This window comes from Xiphophorus hellerii, chromosome 9, assembly GCF_003331165.1.
Source record: "Xiphophorus hellerii strain 12219 chromosome 9, Xiphophorus_hellerii-4.1, whole genome shotgun sequence".
Classification (NCBI taxonomy): Eukaryota; Metazoa; Chordata; class Actinopteri; order Cyprinodontiformes; family Poeciliidae; genus Xiphophorus; species Xiphophorus hellerii.
This window is the reverse complement of record NC_045680.1, coordinates 1,647,719-1,660,424: the sequence shown is the minus strand read 5'-3', so window position 1 is coordinate 1,660,424 and position 12,706 is coordinate 1,647,719.

Here is a 12,706-nt window from a genome sequence, read left to right as displayed (position 1 = left end):
GTGAGTTAAAATAATAGAGAAATATGTGCATGTTCTGAAATAATAATTTGGCTTAAATTGAAGCAAGTTAAAACTTACAATTTAAGATGAATGAACAATTAGAACTTAAAAAACTAATTTTAGACACTTGTTTATTGTTAAATCAACTTCATAAATGTTAATTTCTGAGTTAAAACTGCTATAATTTTGCATGTTTTCTGTATTAGAAGAAAAACACCCAGGTTTCAGTTTCTTTTTTTAAAACTTGGTTATATAAATACAAATGCTTTGTATTGTACTTTACATTTTCCTGTGTAAGGAAATAATGTTGGTGTGAATTTTTGAATTGCAGTTGGGGTCCGAACAAAATCAATCCGAGGGTCACAAATGGCCCTTGGGCCGCACTTTGGACACCCATGATCTAAACCATTTTGTAAGTTTAGGCTCGTTGTCCTTATTGAAGGCAGTCCTTTACTCCAGCCTTACGTTTTCACAGCCACAAACACATTTTTTCATGACAGGGCTTCATTTAGGCTGCCGCAGCATAATTCTTCCTCCACCCTGTTTGACCAATGCTCGTTAACATCCATTCAGACAGGTTTTTTGAGCTTACAGCTAACTGAATGTTTTCTGTTTGTTTCCTTCCTTCACACAGGAAAACCTTATGAAGACAGAGATCAAGAGGAAAGACAAAGAAAAAGTCCAACTGAGTGATAAAAATATGTCCAGCATAGCGTGCTACCCATAAAAACCCTGCAGTGGCTCAGGGGAGGAGTTCATAGGAGGCAGAGATGAACCTTACAAACCACAGACCGCCACCTGGGGATATAAGCTCCACCCACCTCTGATATCCAGGGTGACTGACAGACTCACCAAAGCCTCGTTCATCGGCATCTGAACCCTGTTTGGCCTAAAGTACTGGTAAGTTCTCAATATTTGCCTACTGTTGGAAATATAAACATCGCATTTGTTTGAAAGAAAATGAAAGGCAAAGAACAATCTTTTATTTTTTTTGTGCATACCTACAAACATTTACAACCAGACACAAGCAGCGTTCCGATAACAAATGTGTGCAGGTCTTTGTTTATATTCTGCTAATATCGGTAATGAAATTAAAATTACACATGAATTAGTTTGTTCACGAGATAAGTCATTAAAAGTCATGGCAGCAATGGATTTAAACATGAGATATATTTTTAATTCAACCATCAGAGGAGACATTGATGTTTTACACAGCTAATGTATGCGGTTAACGTCGGTGGCGTTTTGGGAAAATTTAGTCTGCTGTTTTACAGAATAACTATGGATTCAACACGTTTGAATACCACACAACTTTTCATGAATTGTGTGATTCTGTGAGAGCTCTGGTAGAACCAGCTGTACTTTGTCTGACTAAAACAAAAACAAACCATCATCCTCCTACTACTTCCTGTTGTCTTCTTTGTTGTTTCTGGCAGTAGTAATGTCCGGCTGTTGATCACATGACTCATGTTATGTGAAATTGTTTTCAGTGCAGTTCATCTGCATTTCAATACAGCTGAAAAACTGCCTCAAAATTTTTTTAAATTGTTTCAATTTGTGGAATTTTAGGGTTGATACAGCTACTGACTTTATCTGAATCTCATACATATATATTTTTTTATAAATAGAGACTTCTCTTTATACACGCATCTACTTCTGACACTTCCCCCACAAATGTGTGAATGTGCAAGAGCAACATCTTTATACAAAAGTGAAAATTCTTGAGGTATACTGAAAGAGAGAGCTCTCTGTTTATTGGACAAATCAATAAGTTAAGGCGACTTTAATGTGGCCACAACAGGTTGTGACGCAAATCCTGTTCTTATTACTGAAAATAAATATATTAGCCCAAAAGAAACTGAAATTACGTTTTTCTTTTAAGACATGAAAACATGTAAATTTCTGCCCAAAAAATCCAGAAATGTAGAACATAATCTCAGAAATTTTCTATAAATATACAAAGAAATCTGAAAGAAAAAAAAATTATTTAGATTAATATCAGAGGTTTTCCACAAAAACCTTGGAAATTTCTGAATTTCAAATGTCAAAAATTGTCTTTTGAAAATTAGAGATTAATTACAAAATGTATGAATTTTTGGTGGAAATTTACTTCTCTTTTTTAATCTACAGTGACGTTAATACACCGTTGTAAAAATCTCTTTCAAGTTTTGGATCTACATTGGAAAATTGATTTGATTAATTTCAGGCTTTTTCGGTATGTGACTACTTTTGAGTCTACAGTTTTTTAAAGTTTGGAGGCGTTTGTGCAGATTTACATCCTTTATTCTGTTTTGTGCAGCATTTATGTTAGATTTATACAAAGTGACTGACCACAGAATTGTAAATGTTGGGATTTTCAGCTTTATCACATTTTTATTATCAGTAGCAATTAAACTGATGAACAAGTTTGGTTAAAAAATGGTTCTGCCCATTGTTAATAACAACACACATACCAAATAGTACTTTGTAAAATATCCACATCTATTTAGCATTTAGGAAATGACAATAATGTTTTTCTTAAGGCTGAATTCATAAAACTTTGAGTAAGAGGATTAATTATTTTTTTTCCTCGTCCTTCAGTGGAAATTGGTTTGATAGATTTGCAAAAATGCAGGTAAACATTTGCTGCGCCTTAATGAATTATTGACTCAAAACTAGAGATTAAAAAGGAACGAATGTTAAAGTTTGACCTTTGAGCCTTTGGACTAATGTTTAGCGTTTCTGTTTGGAGCGTTGGCCTTGTTGCGTTTTCCTCCTCCTGCCCTTCGTTTCTCTTTCCCTCTATTTCTCTTTCTTTCTCTGTTGTTGCCATGGAAACCCATCCTCCTCATCACTCCTGTCTGCTGAGTCAGGAAACACAGGCTGTGATTTGACTGAGCTGGTCCTTTCAGTATCACTAGATGGCATCTTAGACCCATTTACCAAATTATTAAACCTTCTCACCAATAACGGCGTTTCTCAGTTTCACTGGATTATTTTTTTAAAAATATTTAATTCTTTTGGAAATGTTCTGTTTAAACTAAACCGTTGTAACTTTTAGTCTTAGTTAAGACTCTAAATCTGGGGTGTCCAAAGCGCGGCAAGGGGGCCATTTGTGGCCCTTGGACTGATTTTGTGCGGCCCATAGATGCAAATGGAGACTTGTAATTTGGAATGAGGGTAAAAATGTTACCAACATTATTTTCTTACACAGGAAAATGTAAAGTACAACACAAAGTATTCATCTTTTTATAGCCAAGTTTTAACAAAAGGTAAAACCAAGAGACTTTTACTGAAAAGCTACACCCAAATCAGCTTTTATTCCTACTTAAACTTGGCTAAATATAGCAAATGTTTTGAAATGAAGTGGCCCGAATCCTGTTGTTATTACTGAAGAAAATGTGATTCAGTCGAGGCCAAAAGAAACGGAAAGCTAGATGTTTTTCTTTTAATACAGCAAACATGCAAAATGAAAGAAGTAGTAAGCACAACATTTCAGCCAAAAACATTTTTCTACAAAAACACTTGAACCTTCACATGAATTGTGAATTTCAAATGTCAAAAAAAAATTCTTTTGAACTTTCTCTAAAATTTATCAGCCTAACCACAAAAGTTCTTAGTTTTTGGCAGAAATGTACTTCTTTTTTTCTATCTACAACGAAAGAGGTAAATTTCTGCCCAAATAAATTTTGTGATTAAATTCATAAATTTTATAGAAAACTCAAAAGAAATCTGATTGTGTAATTTTTAAATATTGAATGATTGATAATTGATAAGTAACTCAGTATTTCAGTAGACTTTTTACCAAATACTTTTTTACTTGCGTAAATTTATTATGAAATATCTCTACTTTTACCTGAATAAAAGTTCTGGATTTTCTACCCACTGGATGAAAAACAAACATGTTTTAACCAAAATTCACCAGACACAGACACACCTGACATTTTTGTTAAAGATTCAGAAGATTTTATTGGAAGAATTGTTTTTTTTTGTTACTTATGTGAATTATTGTCATTTTGGTAAAAAATAAAAATAAAAAAATTCCACTTATCTTTATAATTTGGTCTATTTGATGATGTCATTTTTAATAATTTGATCTGTTTAAATAATTTGATCTGTTTTGTATTGCGTAGTTTCTTGGACGGCTGTTTTCTACTTTTACTGGAGTAAATTTTTGGGAACTCTGCCCACCTCTGGTAATCTGTGACTTTGTTGGGGAAATCCACAACATATTAGGCAGCAGCAAATGAAAACTCATGAGACTGAATCTTCGGTCTGAGCTCAGCTGAACAGAGTTAATAGCTTTTATGAACAACTCCTGCATGACTCACTCCACAGGCCACTTTACAGGAACATCTGAATGAGAAAATCCTGTCTTAATCCCTCTTAAGGAAGCAATTTAGAGTTTCTCCAAGACAGAAGGTGGGCTGTTGAATACGTTGTCAATCAAGCTGGAATGTAACAGTCTGCATATCACACTGAAACTGTAGCGGAGGCACCAAATCATTTGATCAAGTAAGTGAGTCATTAGTGATTCTCTCCTGTAAAATAATACACTGGTGTTGCTTGTACCAAATTCTCCTTGAGTCACTTAAACGCAGCTTTCTTCTGTTTTGAAGGACATTTTGAAATCATGACTCACTCACTATAATATGAGTTTAAAAAGAGCAAATAATAAAAATGTGTGAAAGATCCCCCATTACAATTTAAGATAACTTCTTTTAATTTTATTTAATGATGATATATTGTAATTGCTGCAATAATTAAATATTATGCACGATTAGAAAATTGAGTTTATTGGATAATATGAGGAAAAAATTTGATATTCCACTTCTGCTTATCAACAAGCTAATTAGGATATTAGCTAAATATTTAGCTTGAACATAAATATGTAGTTTAGTTAGCAAGCTAGATATTAAGTTTTGAACTAAATATTTTGTTAGTAATCTAAATATTTAGTTTGAAAATTAAATGTTTAGTTTGGAAATGTTTTTTGTTTTGAACTAAATATTTTGTTAGTAAGCTAAATGTTTAGTTTTATAATGAAAAGTTTAGTTTGGGAAATAGGCATTTATTCCCCAAACTAAATATTTAATGTTCAAATATTTAGTTTGGAAATAAATATTTATTTAGCAAAACAAATATTTATTTTGAAAGCTTAATATTTAGCTCAGACTTAAACATTTAGTTTGCAAACTAACTACTTAGCTTCCTAAATATTTTTTTTATTGAAAGCTGCATGTGAAGTTTGTAAACTACATATTTAGCTTGTGAATTAAATATTTAGTTTGGAACTTCGACATTTATAAATGTGTGAATAACATGGTGAAAATATGGCTTTAGAAAATGAACACAGATATTGTTTTCTCTATGGCAGGTTAAATAAAACAAAATATTTTTGTTTAATTTTAAATGTGTAAGTTCACAAACATTACACCATAATATCCTGCCTATTTGTGATTCGGTATTTGTGAATAAACCCAACACGACACCACATTATTTGTAGAAGATTCACCTATTTCCAAAATATCCAAAAGTAGGAAGAAGCAGTTTCCACATGTGAACTGAACTTTGTTCGATCTTCTAAAACTTCTGCTACTGCATTTATTTTGGGAATACAGACTGATTTTATAGCAGAGAACATAAAAATAAAATTTAGATTTTATTTCTGCTTAAGCTCTCTTCTGCGATCAGTGTAAAACTAAAGCAGTGAAACTAAAGGCTTCTTGATCTGCAAGTGTAAAATAAATATTCTGTCTTTACATTAAAACATTTCTCCTTCGTCGTTCTGATCCAACTTACTGCTTCTTTTCCTTCCTGTTGTTCAGAGCTGCGTCTAAAGAAAACCGAAAAATAATCTCTTGAGACGCACAAGCAAGATAAACAGGAAGTTCTGCCATTTTTTTCTTTTGCTTTTATTAGTCTTTGTAGTTACTTAGACACTAAAAAGTTTTCACACAGCAGCATTTGAAAGTAGAATATAAGATTTTAAGTGCTTTGCATTTTTTTAAAAACATTTCCACGTGTATTTCATGAGACAGATGGCTGAAAAAGTAGGTTAAATCTCTTCCTGTGTAGATACATGCTAATCATTACATTTCACAAACAGTGAAGAGCTAAGAGGGCATTATTAAATTATTCACCGTTTGATTTTAGTACATCAAGAAGTGGGCCAACTTAAAGTTGTTCCCTAACACCCATAAAAACCTTTTACACTTCAGAGGGCAGAAAAAAGCAGATAACTTTTGTTAATAATTAACTATCAAAGATGTTGTTCTTATTCTCTGTTTTTATATGTTGCAAACGGGGGGTGGATGGTTCGGTCACACTTAGCTTTTATAAACCCCTAATTATAAATTGTCATTTCTTCACGTCTCCTCTTTAACGCTCGTCTATAAAGCATATTACAGGACAGCCGTGTTCACGCGCACACAGAGGTAAATATCCTCCGTATCAATCTTCATCTGTCTGTTTGCTCTTCGGCTGCCTTCGCTTGCTGCCCTCAGGTATCATTTCTTCCTCTGTGATTGCACAAACGGTTGCCATAGAAACAGCAAAATGAAGGAAGAACGGAGACAAAAAAGAAAGAATGAAATTAGAGAAGTCGAAGGAGGGAGGGACGACTTGAAGGTATTAACCGTCTGAGTTTCTTTCCGCAGCTTGGCGTTCTTTGTTTTTGTTTTTTTCTTTTTTCTCCAGTTTTGGCTTTTTGTCCTTCAACCATCATGTCTGGGATCTAAGGGCCAATTATGTCCTCTGCACTTATAAGAAAAAAACATGTTTTAGGAAACAAAGGGATGAATATTTGCTCTAGATAAAAAGAAATGTTAAAGGAACAAAGAAAATCATCTGACGATAAAAAAAAAAAAAGGAAATTCTGTTAATTTTAATGTTGAAGAGTTAATTTAAAAATTTATCTCTTCATGAGCTCATGTGGTGGATTTGCTGGAGAAAAGTTGTCTGTGTGTGTGGGGACATGTGTGTGTGTGTGTGTGGGGACGTGTGTGGGTGTGTGTGTGTGTGTGTGTGTGTGTACTTTTTCAGCAATAATTTCATTCATATATTCATCAGCAGGCAGAAGTGCTGACGCAAGTCAGAAGGAGAGAGGAGGCACAGAGGCAGAGTGTGAGATAAAATGTGAGGAGAAAGAAAACCAAAAATCCTCCCATGAAGGTAACTTTGTTTCCAGAGCATTAGGTGATTTTTTTATTTAAATATTAAAAATACATCAACAGAATGGACAGAAACTAAACCAGCAGAAAGCGAATATACTTTAGACTTTAGTGCTCTGGAAAGGAAAAATTTATTTATACACCTTGAACTTTATGACATTTTACTACCAAACTAAACCAATCAAATTTTATTTGTATAGCAACAAAACATTTCAAATGCTTTACATCATAAAAACACAAAAATGCAAAGACAGAACACAGTCAACAGTTAAAACAATACATTTTGCAGTCGTTACAAATCAAAATGTTTCATTGATTATGTTTTGAAAGTAACTCTAACCAGGTGAGTTTTTAGTCTAGATTTAAAGGAACTCAGTGTTTCGGCTGTTTTGCGGTTTTCTGGAAGTTTGTTCCAGATTTTAAAGTCTATTGTCTCAGTGTAGGGACTGTGGAACTGAGTGATGTGCTCTGTCTTCATGGTTTTAGTCAGAACCTGAGCAGCAATGTTCTGGATTAGTTGCAACTTTTAGTGAGACCTGTGAAGACACTGTTGCAGTAATCAGTGCGACTAAAGATAAATGCATGGATGAGTTTTTCTAGATCTTACTGGGACATGGAAATGTTCTTCAGGTGATAGAAGGCCGACTTTGTAACTGTGTTAATGTGGCTCTGGAGGTTCAGGTCAGAGTTCATCACTACTCCCAGATTTCCGGCCTGATTCCTGGTTTTTAGCTGTAATAACTGAAGCTTTGCATTGACTCTAAGTTGTTCCTCTTTAGGTCCAAAGATAATAACTTCAGTGTTGTTTCTGTTCAGGTGGAGATCGCTTGTTTAATTAGCATTTTAAGCTAACAGTCAAGTTGCACATAACAGAATGGTGAAGTGGAAGAAAAATTTATTACACTTTTTGTTATTTAATATCCTCATTAAATAAGAAACACAATTAAAACCACCCATTAGTTTAATGTGATAAGCCATTAATCATCCTCCTGCCACTTCCTGTTGTCTTACATTTTTTAACATGTTACATTAATAGCTTGACAGCTGAAACCAATGCCGGTCACCAGCTTTTTGTCCACCAGTATGACGTGACGTCACGCTGCAACTGGTCCACACAGCCTTTATTAACGACATCTGAAGGTTTAAACAAACAAGAACAAGAACATTTGATAATGAGGCATCGCAATGAAAATGTCCGACCTTTGACCTTTTCACTGTCGTTACCTCGAATCCACTAGGAGTCTGTCCGCAGCTTCTCTGTTTCAGACGGTAATAAACAGATGATTCTGTGGCAAAGAGCGGCGCTGGGGAAATCCGGTTCCACTGGCGAAGGGTTTTCTGCAAGCGAAGACTAAAATCATCATTTGTCACAGCAAGGTTTTATAGTGGAGAGTATTTTTACTCATTTGAGTGACAAATCCTTACGTCTCAAAGGATTATGCAGCAGAGTCATTGCATGTTTTGGAAGTTTGTAACATCTTTAAAAGCTTTGTGTTTTACGATTGTATAAATGCTAATGCTACAGGTAGGTCATGATTGTATGTTATGTCATTCAACAACTATTCCTTTATATTACACCAATAATCATAGTTGTTGTTGGATTTACCCAAACTAAAATATGCATTTAATATGTTTTTGATTTAACATCAATAGCCTGCTAATTCTTCACAATCTGCTGTTTAAAATCCCATTTTTAAGCTATGAAAGACAGCAATACATGGGACAAGCTCTATATTTTGTATGTATTTTGTTTTTAAGTAGGTCAAACTGACACTACAATAAATCAGTAAATCCCCTGGCAGCTTTATATTTACCATTATTTACATTAAATCAAGAAGTTTCTGATAGAAAATGAGACAGGGATAATTCTATAATAAAACGATAAAGAAATATTTACAATTCTGATAATATTTAAATTATTATTGTTTTCAATAGTCAGTGGATTATTTTTATTTATTCATTGTTTGCATGTTTCCGCTGGTAATTTCACCATTTATCTTTGAGTTTGGACAGCCTCACTGCCATCACCCTAATCTTCCAATTCAAGTTGTAAATTTGGAGTCAAGATAAATGAAACTAAGATTTAACTTAAAGCTACATCTGACTGGTGTATCAATAACTGTGGTTTGAGCCACATTGGTTATTTAAAAACCTGCCACTACTCTGCACTGCTGTGTAATAAAATAATTTTGCTTTTAGACCCTTTGTTGTTTATATGTTATACGTTTTGGCTGACATTGATGCTCCTGATACATAAAGTCAATGTAAAAATATAAACCTGTTTGGTGATGTGTTGATGATGTTCACAGTGGGCAGTAATTAGTTACATTTACTCAGTAACAGTAACTTTTTGAAAAAATGTATTGAAGAGTATTTTTATTATGCCTTAGTTTTTACTTTTACTCGAGTAATTTTATTATGAAGTATTTCTACTTTTACTTGAGTAAAATTTCTGGATTTTCTACCCACAGAACAAAAAACAGTGGGTAGAATCAAACATGTTTTAACCAAAAATTCAACACAGACACATCTGCAGTTTTTAATTAAAGTTTCATAAGTCTTTTATCAAAAAAACTGATTTGGAAAAAAATATTTTGACTATTTTTTCACTTATATGAATTATTGTCATTTTGGTCCATAAAATACCAAAATGTAACTTCATTTTTTTGGTCCATCTGATTATGCAATTTTTAAATATTAAATGATTGATAATTTGATCAGTTACTTGGATAAATGTTTTACCAAATACCTTTTTACTCTTACTTGAGTAATTTTAAGGTTTATTAAGAAGTTTTGCAAAGGTTATCAATCATTTTTCCCATTTCATTTGTAGTTAAAAAATATTTTATATTCATTTAAAAAAAATTTCCTTTCACAATGATTTTTGTTATTTTTTACAAGATCAGTTTACACCAATGGTGTTGCAGCTAATCGAACTCCAATAACACAAATGATTAGCGAGTGATTTTTAACACATCTATTAAAGCAGTCGATAGAATAAAAGGCTGAGAAAAAAGCCATGGTAAGAAAAGATTAAACGTAAAGCAATACAAGACAAAATTTACTACATTTAGATTTTTTTTTCAGAAGTTTTTGCAGAGATAAAATCCACGGTTTGCGCTGCGTATGACTACAGTGCGAACCGTTGCATAAAGATACTGTAATTTCACATTTTCTTTGCGCAATTTTCTCCTTGGTTGATTTTTTTCTTCTTGTAAACAAATGTAAATTATATATATATATATATATATGTATATATATATATATCACACTACTCTACTGCTATGCTCTATTGTAATGTGCTAAGTGCTATTCTACAGTACTCAAGGCTATTGTTTCAATTCCTAATAAGCCTAAATACAAAACTCATGTTGCCATGCTTTACTGCACCCTAGTTGCCTAGCAACCTCCATTCACGAAGTGCCAAATGAGACAGAAAGAAGTATGAAAACATTATGGGGAAAAGAGAAATGACAAACCCAGAACTATGTGTGTCAAAGGTTGATCATCAGAAAATATTGCAGTTTGTAGAAGTGACCATTTTTAGCACATAGTTTAGCATCGATATTTAAACTTTGCAGTTTTTTTTCCCATTTTATTTTAAACATGCATTTTACTGCAGGATACCCGTGCTCTGTGGGTAGGAGAGCACATTATAATCGCAGCCAAAGCTCAGCCAATGCATGCTCAGCGTGTAGCGACAGTCCGCTGTTGCTACACGCTCATCCAGGAGGAGGGAACGTGAGTAAGTCCATGCAATCTGCCTGGTTTCCTTGGGTAGAAAGCCTTTTAACCAATTTAATTAATAAACTGAACTTGACTGCATTTTTTGATAACTAGGATCAATTTGAAATGAATGTACTGGACTTTTAAACTGTGCATGATTAGGTTGAATTATTTAAAGACTACAACAGGCATAATACATTATATGTATTTCTAATTAGTTGATAGAGCACTAAAGTGGAGATGCCCTAGCTGAAATCCATGTTTAACCGTAGATAAAATCACTTTAACTGTCTGTATTATTTATTGAATGATGTGGCATCATAGAGGAAACTTAACTTTGTTGAGATGCCAACAAAATGGCAATTTAGGAAGAATTTTTATTGTTATTATTCATGAAAACCCAGAGGACTGGTGGATGCATTTGTTTGCAAATGTCTGGCTCTGAATTTAATTAAAATGTTCTAGTCACTGCTATCACCCTGTTTGTCCCAACTGGTGTTTCTGCAAACGGACTCAATAGGCGGCTTCAACTCTGGATTATCGAGGTTAAGAACTCATCAAGGACTTTCTGAACAAGCGAGAAACAAATCAGTGGCATCTATCAGTCTGGCGTGAAACTCAGAGCGTTTCAGTGAAAGGATTTTCATTCTGACGGTCAAACATGTTGGGGATCGTGTGACGGTACAGAGCTGCTGTGTTGGTTCGGGATCTGAATAACTTTCTGTAAGTTATGAATTGTGCATTTGCAGCTATCAGATCATCTTCTTATGTTTCACAAGCTGCGTTTTCGTTGAACAATTAATTGCGCAATTTGACATTTTGAAAATAAATTTGCTTAGTGGAAACACGACAATTAGTTCTTTGATAGAAGGTTTTGGTGCTAGGATGATGTGTTTTTTGGGGGTTTTTTTTTTAGTTGTATCAAAATTGGTTTATTTCACAAAACTGCAGTGAAAACACTTTTTGCGTCACACGAGTCACATGTCCAACAACCAGGTGTTGCCACTGGCATAAACCATGAAGAAGAAGAAGACAGGAAGTAGTTGGAGGAACATGGCGCAGCATGTTTTTTAAAGACTTACCGTGTGAACAAACGTATACACATGTTATGTTAACACATGAAAAGAAACACAGCAACTATGTTTTTTCAACATTTATGACAGTTTTGCACGCATTTGTAAAACACAACTCCTCTAAATAACTAAAATAAAAACAAGCCAAGACCGAACGTCTTGGGGTGGCTTTGTTGAAATCTGAACCTCAATCAGGATGAAATACTGCGACATAACCTTAAACTGCCTTTTATGCTTGAAAATACGTGAATTAAATCAAACCTGCCATGAATAATGGATGAATAAACTACTGCACTGCGATCTAAAGCTTTTGTTTGTCTAACCCTCATATTTTCTTTTCCAAAAAGATTTTTTGAAAAATAGAAATAAACCAATACATCAAAATTAAATTAATATGGAACAGAAAAAAGCAGAAAACATAAATCTTTATTATGCCATATATGCATGTGCATATTTATTTTAGGTTGTGTCTTACTTCCAGCACACAAATCTGATTTACAGAACATATACATTCTCTTTCAAGCTACCTTACAAAGAGTCAGCGTTCTGATTTTAACATAAGATTGTATTTTTGGAAGTGGATGTGAAAATTAACAAAAATCAGAGAACATACTTGCCATGTTAGTCTTATAAAATGCAAACTGCCTTCTTTTCTACACATCCTGTCCTCTAAATGGCTGGAATCTGACCTTCATTTTATTTTTTTTAATTTCCAAAATCTCCTTGAAAGCTTCTGGTCCTCCAGTTCGTCTTTTG